A 14,044-nucleotide genomic window follows, 5' to 3' on the forward strand; every position below is an offset into this window, starting at 1 on the left:
TCTAGTGGGAGGTGTCCCTGCCCATGGCAGGGGGGTTGGGACTGGATGGTCTTTAAGGTCCCTTCCAACCCAAACCATTCCATTCTGTGTGTGAAACTGTAAATTATTAGTGGTCTTCATCCTAAAGGCCAGAAGGCAGCGTCACTAACACACACTGACTCTCTGGGAAAGCAAGACTGAAACAATGCAAAGTAGTACCTCTGCAGGCTGGTACAAGACCTTGAAAAGAGTAGGACCTAGTACATCCACAGTATATGCCAGGAGAAAGTCAATATGAACACAGCATCCATTACTTGGGCTACATAATTAGAGGTAGCTATGCCCACTCAAGACATACGGAAATAAAACTTTATACACAGATCTTCTGCTAAGTTATTGTGATTGAAGCCCAGACAGCAACTCAGCACCACACAGCTGCTCACTCACTTCTCTACCAGTGGGATGGGAAGGAGAAAATACAAGGAAAAGCCATGGGTGGAGACAAGAACAGGGAGAGATCACTCACCATTTACGGCCACAAGCAAAACAGACTCAACCTGAGAAAGAAAAATCAATGTAATTTGTTACCAATTGAATCAGAGCAGGACAATAAGAAATGAAAACAACTCTCAACATACCTTCCCCCCACCCCTCCCTTCTTCCCCAGGCTCAGCTTTGCTCCCCCCTTCTCCACTTCCTCCCTGCCAGCAGCACAGGGGGACAGGGAATAGAGGTTCTGGTCAATCCATCACATGCTACCTCTGCCGCTCCTTCCTCCTCAGGGGAGGATCCTCACACTCTGCCCCTGCTCCAGCACAGGGCCCCTCCCACGGGAGACAGTCCTCCAATGTGAGTCCTTCCCACAGGCTGCAGTTCTTCACAAACATGCTGCAGTGTGGGCTCCTCTCTCCATGGATCCACAGAGCCTGCTCCAGCATGGGCTTCCCATGGGGTCACAGTCACCTTCGGGCATCTCCCGGCTCCAGTGTGGGGACCTCTCTGGGTTTCAGGGGTGTCTCTGCTCCCCTGCGACCCTCCATGGCTGCCGGGCCCCGCCAGCCCCCCCCACAGCCGGCCCTCTCACCACAAGCTGCAGGGGCTCAGGTTCCCTCCTCCCCACCTTTCCACACTAACCTGAGTATCTACGCAATAATCCCACCCCTCTCTTCACTGCTGCTTCTTTGTTTTGCCCTCTTAAATACATTAATCACAGGGGTGCTAATTGGCTCAGCTGTGGCCAGAGGCAGGCCCTGAGAAGCTTCCAGCAGCTTCTCACAGGAGCCATCCCTGTGGCCCCTTCCCCACTACCAAACCCCACCACCCAAACCCAGTGCTGGAAGCAGTGTCCTACAGTCCTAAAGAATCAAATCAAGATACTGTTTTGATAGAGCAATGCATTACATTAACAAAAACAAACTGCTAGTTCATTTGCCTGTGTTACACCATGACTTGTCAACACAGCCATCAGCTGCATCCATTGTACTAGGAAATCGGTAAACTTTCCTGAAAAATTTACTTTCAGATATTTCTCATCTGTCAACCCAGAGTTATTTTATTTCTCTGGCAAGGAAAGTCTCACTGCCAAAAATGATGACTGGCACAGCACCGGAGTAGAGGGTGAAGCACTGTTCTTATTACCGATGCTAATATGTGACTTCTGCATCCGTGCTTCTTTTCCATTAAACACTATCCCAGACACTTGAGGCTTGCTCACTTTCCGCTCCCTTCAGTACCATCCTGCTATATTTTCTTGTATAGCCTGAGGCATCCAGAATGCTTGCAAGAAATGAACTTCCAAGCTGAGTCCAGGGACAGTAAGGAGCAGTGAAGACTGGGAAAGAATTCAAAGGAGAAAAAACTTCCATCAAAAGAGATTAAGGCACTGAAATGGTTCATTTATACAGAAAGATTCAATACACATAATCTGGCCACTAGACAAGAGGGATGTAGTAAATGTCTACTAGCACTGGAAGGTCATAAAAACATAGAAGGGGAGTTCAAACTAGCTGAGTGGGTGTACAAGTTGGGATAAAAATTCGTTAATGGAAAATCTGAGGCAGAAGGAAAGGAAAAGGCATTTTCCACACAGCAAGAGGTCTTTGAGGCTGTGGGACAATCTCTCCCTGAGAAGCAGCAAGAGCGTAAGTCATTTATAGCTGCTCAGACTCAAACCCTGGAATCGTTGCTGCACTAGCTTCCGTAAAGCATCATGAAGACCTAAAAAAGGTCCCGTCTTCATTATGTGACACAATTATAGGATTTACAGGCCCCCAGTTTTCACCTGTAAGCATCAGATAGTGCTGAGTAAGAAACAATATTGTGTCAAAAATAAAGTTACAATTATCTCAATTATTTTGGAAGCTGCTAATGAGCAAGTCTCTAAGAATTACACTGGAGATTGTGGAGTGCAGTTGGCTTATGTTTTATAGAGGTTGACACTGATTTAAATGAGAAGATGATGTGCTTCCCTACGGTGGGCCAGGAGCATGAAGATCAGCTTGGGGAGGTTACCAGACAACTGGGAGAGTCTTTTGTTTTTCTAACATTTACTCAAAACCCAGAAAGATCTGTACAACCCAGCTCAGACTAAGATGGTGTGCAAGGGGTGGGTAAGAGAGGAAGGGGTCTTCTAAAAGGAAGAAGATCCAGTTGGCCAAACACTTCCGATATGTTCAGTGACACAGCAGCCTGAAATATCCATTCAAAACAAGCAAGTCGTCCGGTAAGAATTCTCCTTTGTTTCGATTTCGGTCAAGGTATTATTGTGAGCTGGTTAAACATGTAATCTTCAGCTAGACTATAATTCGAGTTTATAGAAGCACTGACGTTATGGTTAGCAACGTTCCTATAGGCCACTTTTTTATCCCTACCACTGGGGAAAGTTGTACAATAGAGCATATTTTTAGTAGGCCATTTAAATATTTGAAAAGGAATGCAAAGATACCAAAATATTTGGTTTAACTTGATCATTTAGTCTCCAACAGTCTGTACTCTTTTCATTTTTCTAAATACCTCCCAGCACCACAGCAGCACAACAGAATATCTGTAGAGCACACATGGGGTTTTTAACTTATGGAATGTATTTTTTCTTTTTTTTTTTTTGTTGGAACATAAAAAGGATTTAGGAAATTTTGCAATCTTTGCCCTTAACATTTCTAAAATGTACAGCCCTTACCACCGCTGCCCACAGGATACCAATTCTTACTGAAGCCTTTGTCACCTAAGTAATTTATCAACTAGGGCTTCTAAAGCATACAAGAAGTAATGAAGCATTCAGCAATGATAATACAAATTTATTTTTAATATCCCACCTCAGTGACATGCCTACAAAGCTAGAACTGCATTAAAATCAGTACTCAAGCAAAATAAAGATAAAACTTTATTACCCATGAACAATTTCGGGGGGGAGTGGGAACTAGATGATCTTTAAGGACGCTTCCAATCTAAACCATTCCATGGTTCTAATTTCACTCATCCAGCAGATGGCAACGAAAATTTCTTTGTGATGCATACAGAAGCAGTTTTGAAAGCCCTGCCAGACCTTCCTAAAAAGAAAGGGAGGTTCAATAAGGTAATGTATGTGGACAACAGCGCCTGCCCTCCCTCTACACAGACTCTATACTCCATTATCTAAGACAGGGAGAAGCACATAGAGAATATTGAAGGTGTGAAATTTTGGTGCTGCCTCCTGTAAATCCTCGGCAACACTGAGGCATCCACCTCCCAGTGAAGAGAGAGGCAGAAGAAATCAGAGGATGCTCAGTCTTATGCAGTGAGACCTAGCAGTTATTCTCTTCCCCCAATAGCATCCCACCGCTGTGCCACACCTCTCCTCGGATCAAATGGTACATGCAGCATAGAAACACATATTCCTGATAATGCAGGGCAGGTATTCAATTAAAGTGGAAACAAACCACATTCAGAAGGGGTCATAACCACTCAAGAATCCCAGGACCTTAACGGTGCGCTCAGCAACACAAACGCTACATGGCGCTTGGTCTGCAAGCTCCCTGATTTGGCTTTGGAGGCCTCTGAAAACACATTAAAATGTGTTTGGAGGCCATTTAAGAATGATCTTGAGCAAGCAGAAAAGTAGAGCTCTACTAGCAAATGCCTGAACCATAGTCTAAAAACATACATTCACATTTGCTTTCTTCCCTTTCCAGGCCATGACAAGAATAAATGCTCGTGTATAAAAATAGCATATCACCTTCCAGGTAGAGCACACACCCTGTGGTGTGAGCTGCCAACAAGATCAGGCAGAAGAGTTAGGGAACTAGGTTCAATTCATCAGACTTATTGGACTGGGAAATGAGGAAAGGCTATGCCCTGAGCATCCTACCGGATAAGGCAAGATCGATGAGGGAATGAATGACCCATCAAGAGCAGTGATGGAATTCAGAGGCTTTAGCAGGCCACTCATGGCTAGCAGACTGTTAGGCATGTATTTGATAAAAACCTAAGCAACTGGCAGACCTTGGGGAGTTTTAAGTGTCTAAAGTTTCTAGCCTAAGCCTGGATAGAACTATATCCATGTCTTACTGCTAGAAACGGAGCCCAGAAGAACTGATTCAAAATAGCACCAATTTAAGGAAAGAAGGCAAAACAAGATTATTTCTGGCACCATCAGCTTTGTTACAGAAGTCATTATTTTCAGTATATCATTAACATTTGGAATTTGCTACTGGTCTTTAGAAGTAGGTTTTTTTTTTTGCAGAGCTTAGAGAAAAATATATTTACAGAAGTTCCTGTTATTTTTCTCATGTTTCGATTTCTGCACTAGCCACTTGGGCTTACCTCTGGACATAACTTTCACAAGAGCCTGCAGGATGTTTCTTGTGCTATTTTCTGGACAGTGTTGCAATGGTCACTGTCCGAGGGAGAGGATTCATTTAAGCTGAGCAGCAGCACAAACTGGGACATGACATGATACTCTCTGTGTTCCTGTTTATAAAGCACCATGCAGAAAGGCAAGGCCCACATGCTTCCTTCTTTTTTCAATTCCTTGAAAAAAGCTACATGTTTTTTACTGTTTAAACACTCATATTACTGATTTAGAAATTTTCTATGAGGCTTTATACAACTTTTTATTTTTTTTAACAAAAGCTTCTTTCCTGTGCCTCCTCTTCCTCTCCCGTTACATTGCTAAAACCGTTTCCAGGACCAGGCGCTCTGTGCAGTGGTTTGCTGGTTTCTGATGAAAGAGCTGCTGCCAAATTTTACAAAGAATGTTCCCTCGGGGCACAGAGGGGAGGGAAGTATTCTCCATGGCCTCTGTTTTCTTCCCATATTGTTTAACAAACAAGCAAACTGCCCCGCAGTCGCTCTGACCCCTATTTAGACATATCCCTTTCAGGCAGCCACACAAACGAACTAGGAAGGAAGCGCCGTCACGGCCCTTAGAAAAGATAGAGGGAAATAAAGGCAAACATTGTGTCTAAACAAACAAGCTCACTCTGCTCTGCCCTCCTCTTCTGCCTAATTCTTACAGGAACAGGGCCCAGAAGTAGTAGCTGGGGTAAAAGTATTTTTCAGGTTGGGCAGGACTCAGTTGCCCACCCACTCTGTTCCCACCACCCTGACAGGTTTTGCCCCAACCTCAGACATGAATAAATGATCCAAAAACTTTGGCATAAAGGGGAATTCAGCCCAGGCTCTTTGTATGCCTGTCCCTCCGTCTGGTTTCCCACATGGACTTCATACCCTCTGTGCCTTGGTTCCCCTAGTTAGACTTTCCCAGAATTTCAAGGAAAAACAAAATACATTATTTTTGTGCTTCAGTAATCATAAATTGAAAGTGCAAGATTTGCAAGAAGCTGAAACAAAAATACCTAGAGGGTAAGATGAGAACAAGTTTTCCTCTGAGCTACTTCTTGCCTTTACACAACTCCAAAGGATTTCTAAATCACATTACTTTTGATTGACAAGAGATGAAACAGATGTGCTATTAACCTCATTTTGTGATGGGGAGCTAGAGCACAAAGGATTTGGGAACTAGAGATGCAACTAGAATATTTAAAAAACAACCTCAACATTGCAGGCTAATCACAGTAACAAGTTTTGACATATCAAAGCTGATAAACCTGGTTTAAAGAATGCTTAGATAAGCTGGGGGAAAAAAATACAGTAATTTAAAGGGTATGAGGAAGATTTTTAAAGGATTTCCACATTTCTCTGATAATGTCCATTCATAGCGGTCCCACCTTGCTGAAACCACGGATGGACGTTCACCTTAAAGCGGTTACTGACTGTGAAGTCGGCACCGGCTGACAGAGAGGTGGCACTGCTGTAGGACCATGGCCCAGCGCAAGCACCGCATCACCCACACACCCCTTGGGCTGCTGCGTCTCTAGACATTTTGTTTAAAACTTTCCAGAGGAGAGCAACCCAAACATTTGCGAAGGGCTTGTCAAGAGCGTTGCTTTGCCCTTGCTCCCAGCTCTTTGTCGATAGCACCACGCAGCAGAGCAGACAGAAAACAGAGCTGGATCTGGTCGTCATCATGCACGGAGTGTGATACGTGCGTATTTGTGCCTGAGGAACTACCTATCAATGTGACGAATGGCATCACATTTAGCTATCTCCTTAAAGAGATAAGAGCCTCTAAATTTTTGTTAGCCGTTGTGCCCAGATTTGTACCATTAAGCAAAAAATTGGATTAATATTTTTAAACAAATCAGATTAATGTTTTATACCCGTTATCATGCTCCTGGGGGTCATAAACTGGGATTAAAAAATACATACTGTTTGCAGTCATTTCAAGCCATGGAACAGAATAGCCTACGAGATGCTTTTTGTAAGGAAATATTTCTTCGGGTGCGGCTCCTTAGGGCTCACTAATAAAAATACCATTCCCTTGCTTTACCTTAAGTGCCAATGAAGCATACTGTATGTGATATAAAGATGCACACTTCATTTCACAAAAGCACCAAAATCCCCCAAATGCTTCCCAGTCACAGCTAAGGTGTTCCGATTGCTCTCCGTAACACGCTGGCAGCCGAGGCTGAGCAGCAGTAGCATCTGAAGCCATTCGCTGCCATCGCAGCCCTCCTCCTTTATGTATTGCCGCCTTCTGACCTGTAAACCTCCTGTTGCAGCCTGCAAGCTCTTTTTTTTTCGAGCAGCTCTCCGCTGCCTGTGTGTTCTGTCTGGTTGCAATGGTTGCTCCATCCCACCAGAGTCAGCACCACAGCCAGGTCAGGCTCAGTCCTTGGTACCCCATTTCCTCCTCCCTTTGCCCGCCCTGAGCTGATGCAAAGCCTTTCACAGGCGTACGCACAGCTCAGGCTAGGTGGCCTATTTTGCCTGTAGATTGCATCATGTTTAGCATCGCTTGGAGGTAAGGAGCCTGTCATCACCCTCTTGGAGAGCTCGAGTTGGGAACAACCAGCCTTTCCCCTAAAATGCATGATGCGGGATGTCTACGCAAGACTGTCCAGAAGTTTCCCCATCTGGGACAAGAAGAGAACTTGATCAGAAATTAAAAAAAAGCTGTGCTAGTTATTTTCAAGTAAGGAGATTAAATTGCTAAACAAGGCACCCACAAGTTCAGGATCATCAAAAGTTATTTGCCTGTTCTAAGATATTTGACTATTTTTGTCCGAGAGCAAACCTTTAGCTTGTTTTCTGCCACAGCCTCACTTGCAGCAATATTTCCAACTTTCTTTAATCAGACTGATATCTACACATTCCAATTCCACATTCTGCCCCGCCGCCCTGCTCTCTTCCAATGTAGGAAGCATACCCGCAAGTTGGGCAGATGCCTGGCCCCAGCTGAAAGCAGATCTTCCACTGCCAGGTCCCCCCTCCTGCTTTGCAATGGCACGGGTGGTGGTGGTGGCCACCATGGACAGTTTTACTTAGGTTTAACTTGTAAAAAGGCTTATTACTTAACACCAGCCGCACACAAAGGAACACAGCTATTATTTCATCTTCTGCTTTCCCTGCAGATGAACACTCTACCTCAGGAGGCCAGCTGTTAGTGCAGGGAGAGCTAAGGGGATCACTGAGGCATACAAAATAACTGTAGGAAGCTGTTCATTACAAGGTATCTTAGACTCTCCCTTGGTCATTTTTACTCATCACTGCTCTACAGAGAGTAAGAAATATGCCCCCTGTGAGAGTCAAATGCAACATCTATAAATTAATCCCAGTCCAGATAATCCCGCTGAGCTAGCTCAGGGGGTATTTATAGCTGAGACACAACTTCCTCAGGGAATTACAGTCTCCAAATCAGTGCAGTTGTGCCCAAAAAAAAAATCTGAGAAAAGATGCTTCTTTCTCCTTCTCCTCAAGTATAGTGGGTTCCTTTCACCACAGAGCTGCAAGTACGAAATTCACTCTCAAATGCAAGCGGCTGGCTGAAATAACTTCTTGTTCGTGTGGCTGCAGTGCCATGCCCAGAAACCCTGACCATCACTAACTACACTGTCATATTCACATGATAAAAATATGGTGGCACTAATAACTTGTGCTGGCATGTCTTCCCAATTGTCAGGGCTTTACGTAAATATAGAACTTGGTCTATAGATTTGTTTCACAGCCTTTTTTATATCTGATTATGGCTCCAGGCAGATTATAGTCTGTACAGACACAGTAATTAAGGATCGATAGTTCTGTCCAGCAGCCAATATTCCCTACAGTGAGCGGCATATGATGGTTTTTCAACTGCTCAGCGTTTCAGCAGCTCACTGGCAGTCAGCTATGAGAAAGCTGTGCTGTATGAGGACAGAGCACCAGCCTCAAAGGAAAACAGCCAGCAAGTATTTCCATTTCAGCATCTCGGCAGGAGAAAGCGGTTGCCCTGAAGACCTCTATAGGGAACAGTTTTACTTACATAGCTCCACAGACGCACATGGAAAGTCGTAGCTCCCATGTGTTAAATCAGGGAAAGGCACTGGGAGCCAGCACTTCCCTCACGCCTCCATCTCAAACAAGTATGCAGCCACACCGTTTCTTGGGAACAAGCTGGATACACACAGAAAAACAAAGGAGGGTTCTTAAATTTCTGAAGTGCGTGTCATAGAAATAGCAAAAAAACCATCATAAATAAAAACATTTTTCTGGAATGATTTCACAGAGGTGAGAATTTCAACAGCAAAACAAAACTTGACTGCAGCAGATCCCAGGTTTTATTCCCATACTTCACAGCCAAGATTTCTGTCAGCTGGGAAGAAAACACAGCTGAGCTAGAAATCATGGGTGTTTGTGAATAGCAGGAAGAGAGCACAGCGTAATAGCAGCAGCACCGATTCCAGCAAGTCATCAGTCTTGAGCAGAATTGCAGTTTTAACACAATCAGCTGATTCTGATGGGGTTTAGTTCCTGTAGGTTTGTTATAGGCCAAGTCACACATGGCCAGGCAGGTGTGAAGTCCCCCAAAGGCACTCCTGGCTCATCCAGAGACCATCAGCTCCATCCTCCAGCCCTGCACTGTCACAAACCAATTCCTCTATATAAATAAGCTCTAAGAACCTTTTGGCTGAAACATTTGTATGAGTTTGATTAGAAACACTTCAGAATAAAGGAAGAAAAGAATAAGACCTGAAGAAGATGTAGGCAAGAACTAAACAGCTTAGTTAAATAACTGGGGGACAGAGGGAAAGGTAGCACTGAACTACAGCCTCCAGATCTTATGGAAGAGCCTCCCCTAAGACGTGACGTTCAGGTCTGAAAACTCCCACATTTACCACTTCAGGAAAAATAACCTCCTGTCAGCTTGCAGCTGAGCTATTCGCAGGCTCAGTGTAGCGGAAGGATGGCAGATGCCAGTTCCTGGTGACCTCCAGAGCATAGTCTACTTTAGATACATGACTTTAAAAACTGTTAAAATAGCTCTGCTGTTAACAACAGTACCTGAATATGTTTCATTGAATATCACCTTCCAAATCAGCCTGTTTCTGGGAAGAGTCTCCCAATATCCGACCCACTGGGGAAACTTACTGTTTACTGCGGTACCATGGGCAATATCAGACGATCGACATTATTGAGTCCCTGACGTTACACTATGAGGCCTCTGGTGCTGGGGCTTGAAAGCACATTGTGAAGATACGAGCTGATTTTATCCTCATCTTCCAAGCAGGGAAGCTGAGTGAAGATGGGTGAAGGGAGTTGCTGAAGAACAGCAGAGATATTAGATTCCTGGCTCCCAGTTCCTCCTGCAGACTTCCTGCTGCTTCCAGAAGGTGGCCCAGGTAACCCCTGAGCTCCCAACGCCGCATTGCCCATTCTGTGTGTCTGGTAAAATTGCACAAGCAGACCCACAAAAAGATCCTGTTCTCTCTCCTATTGTACATAGCCAGGCCCCAAATCAATACTTAAACAACAAAGAAGAGCAATGCAATAACAAATACTATAACCTCAATTTAGATTTTGGGGGACAACTCATGTTAAAGGCATCTTAACTCCTCTGCCAGATTATTTTAATAACATTCCTATCACTGTAACAGCCGCTGGGAGAAACCTAATGCCTGGATGAATGGGAGAGCTGCCCATCAGTGACAAAGAGGCAGCCCAGCACACGAGAGCAGTAACCTGGAAAATACCACACAGATAACATGAAGAGCAGAAGCAAAAAGCATGTGAAAAAAGGGGTTTTCTGCTGCCTGGATTCTGCTGGGGTAAGAGACATCTGTGGATTACCAAGTTGTTAGCAGCAGGCAAGAAGGATCTCTGCCTGAGGAGTAGAGCCAGGGATCACGAAGACAAGACTGATGCTGGTGCCAGTGTAGAAAACACAGGCTGGACAACAAAATACCATGTTGGTGGCTCCTTTTAGGTCTCTGCTTTGCCAGATCACACAGCCCAGCAGCCACAGACCCAAAGCAAAACAGAGACCAAACCAACCCTCTGGGCAGCCAGTCCCTCTCCCCTGCCACCTTCACGGCCATCGCTCACCAGTTCCTCCAGTGAGGGGTTCACCTCACCTGAGCACAATGAGCCTTTAACCCTTTCCCTGGTCACACCGGATATTAAATGAACTGATACCACAAAGCTGCTGCACTCTGTTAACTGCCACCTCTGATTTTTGCATCACAGTCCCTGATCAGATTTTCTCAGATCACTGTTCCCATAGTACCAGTTTTTACCTGGCTGGGGTGGAGAAGGACCCTGCAACACTCAGAGCAATTTTACTCAGGGATCAACAGTCCCAACTGACATGTGCTGATGCACAGTTGGCAAGGTAAGAAGCTGTAGCACCTGTGAGGGCTGTTCAGAGCAGTTGCCCACGGGAAACGTTGCCGTTAGTGATGTATCTGGGACATAGACTCACACAAGGGATGGGCTCTTTGGTTTTTATGAAACCAGGCTGAAGATGCTCTTTCATCTTGTGCTTTCTGTAGCAGCCCCAGGCCTGCTTTGTCCAGTTGACATGTTTTGCTCTGCACCATCAGTTTCCTTTCCTGTATGCCCTTGGGGTGCAGACCTCCCCCTGCACGCTCAAGATCTTTCCCTGCCGTGCCTTGCACTGTGAAAGGATCTATCTTATTTTAGTGCAGTGGCAGCTCATTGCTCTGGAGCACCCTGGAAAGGTGTTCGTTTCTGCTCTCCACTGCAAGGAAAGGTACCCGGGGCACCCTTCCCTTGGGAGGGTCAAATCCTCCTGCTGCTGGCTCAGGTCTGGCATGAACTAACCAAGCTGTACCTCTGCCGGCAAGGCCAGTTGGCCCCTTCCCTTGCTGCCCGCTTTCTGCTTTCCCTGGAATTGCTTCCTCTTGGATCAGCTGTATCAGGCTTGGAGTTTGTGGGGGTTTTCTTGACTGCTGTTAAATGGAAAATATAAAGCAAAGAAGAAAACATAGAGGCACAGTTAAAACACAAAAGTCATCCATTTGGTCTCATTCTTTCAAAATACCTCTGGTTGGTACCTACAAAAAAACCCCAACTATTTTTAGAGCAGCTCCACATCTGCATTTTGCTCTCATGCTCTTCTGCAGATAGAACCTATTTAAACAAAGAAATAGATCGACTGACACCTAGTGGAAAATTGAAGCTTTTCTGTCGTTCTGCTGAGTGAAACATTCTAGTCAGTCTTTAAATTGACTTTGTACACATCACCATTACTGAAGAAAACAATAGCGTTACCAGATTGCCTGCATTTTATCTCTATTTTATTAGTGTATACAAATATTCAGTATAATTTTAAGTATATACAGGTTCTTCAGTTAATGGAGTCTGGTGTTAGGCCACAGAACATCCCTTCCTCACAGTGAGCAGACCAGTAAGACACAGCCCTGGGAGCCCCTAAAGTGCTAATAAAAAAATTTATTCTCAAAACTAACAGTCTTCCTGGAGTTGCTGTTTCTACTAAGCCAGAATTATTGATTCCCTTATTAATGACTTACATGTAAATATTTAAGAACTGGAAACTAATTTTTTTCCTAAATTTTGATTTCTAATGGTCTTAGAGAAGTTCATCATATGGTATCATTTAGCCTGACTAACACTAAGAATGCAAAGACAATTTTGCTTTGTCATTAGGATTTGTAGATGCTTCAGATTCTCGTCTCAGTGGTCGCCTGATGTTCAGCATCTGTGAAGGGATTTCACAATGCAAGACAAATGCCAAACGTAGCTTAGCTGACTGCAGCGTTCCCACAGACTGCTGTAGGTACCGTCACCCATATGTGCTTGTGACTAATAGACGCGATCGGTGCAATGCTGTGCTTTACACGCCCTGCTGAGAAATCACTTTACAAGGTCCAGCTGGAGAAGAATTAAGCAGAGGGGATTCTCTTGCAAACAAAATCTGTAAATATAATTCCCTGGTAGTGAGAGGCTTTTGTCTTCACCTCCTTAGGACAGCACGTCCATTCTCCCAGTACCTCTCTATACTTTCCAAATTAAGATACCTCAACTGCCAGATCCTGACCCAGAAAATCCATATTCCTCTGTCAAGTGAGTGGCATGTGGGTGTTTAGAGATAATCTTATATGCATTTTTAAATGAGAACTAGATCATATATTAAATAGCTGAGAATAAAACTTGATACTACCAGCAGGGCCGTTCACACCCAAATCCCAGAGATCTCAGCGTTAGGTTTCATAATGATTACACAACTTGCTCCGAATAGACACCTTAGTATGTTACTAGGTCCTGAGAAGTTATTTATAAGACAAGCCTGTTTAAGGCACCGTTACCCAGAAGCTAATTCTCCTACATAAAACCACAGACTAATGATCCCATTAAAGCTTCTGCACTCCAACCACACAGTGATCAGATCTTACTTCCAATTTTGCCTATCAAAATACTTAAATGATCACATTGCATTATAGAATGAGTTAGTCTTCATGTTCTCATTCCAATTTGTCAAATACAATTCTAACAAATTCAGAGTTGTACCGAGTCAAATATTACAGGTTTAATAGTTACTTAAATGAGCATTAAACCCTTCTGACTATACATATTCCCCCAAAGAAAAGCAAGGACTTCAGATCATTGCTGTAGATCTTGTGTTTGTACTCTGTCTTTCATACCACTTAGCTACTTTCAGTTGGCCTCTAGCTGAACATGGGAAAGTCATCTTTTTCTGCAGAGTTTTAGGGGTTTTTTTCAGTTTGGCTCATTGACTCTCTCATTTTCCTCTGTCCCTACTTTTGGTCTCTGGGAACAGCAGAAACCACAAAATGTTTTTGATTATCCACTTAATCCCCTCAGGCAGTGCAGTGTCTTTAGTCTAGACTTCAGTGGAATTACATTTATTTGTTGAGCTTTTAGTTCTCAATTAAAAAAAAAAAAAAGTTGAGAAACTTCCTGTGGTGCCTTGAATAGACTCTTGGCCAGTTTATATGAGAAAAACACTGCCTTATATTTCACATGCATATTTTTTGTTCCTTTCCCTTAATATTTTTTCAAACAACTTTATTTAATATATCTTTCTTAATTGTGGCATTTCCCAGCACTATTAAGAATATTCCTAATTATTGCTTTTCCATCCTCTCTCTCTCTGTCTTCCATTTCCTTTTGACTTGCTTGTTCAAACCTTTGCACTTGTTCTAAGGGGAAGCTGGCACACAAATGCAGGGTCTCCTATGCTATGACATTGTTAGCAATGATCTTGGCCTCA

The sequence above is a fragment of the Eurypyga helias genome, unplaced genomic scaffold, assembly GCF_000690775.1.
Source record: "Eurypyga helias isolate BGI_N326 unplaced genomic scaffold, ASM69077v1 scaffold40303, whole genome shotgun sequence".
Taxonomy (NCBI): domain Eukaryota; kingdom Metazoa; phylum Chordata; class Aves; order Eurypygiformes; family Eurypygidae; genus Eurypyga; species Eurypyga helias.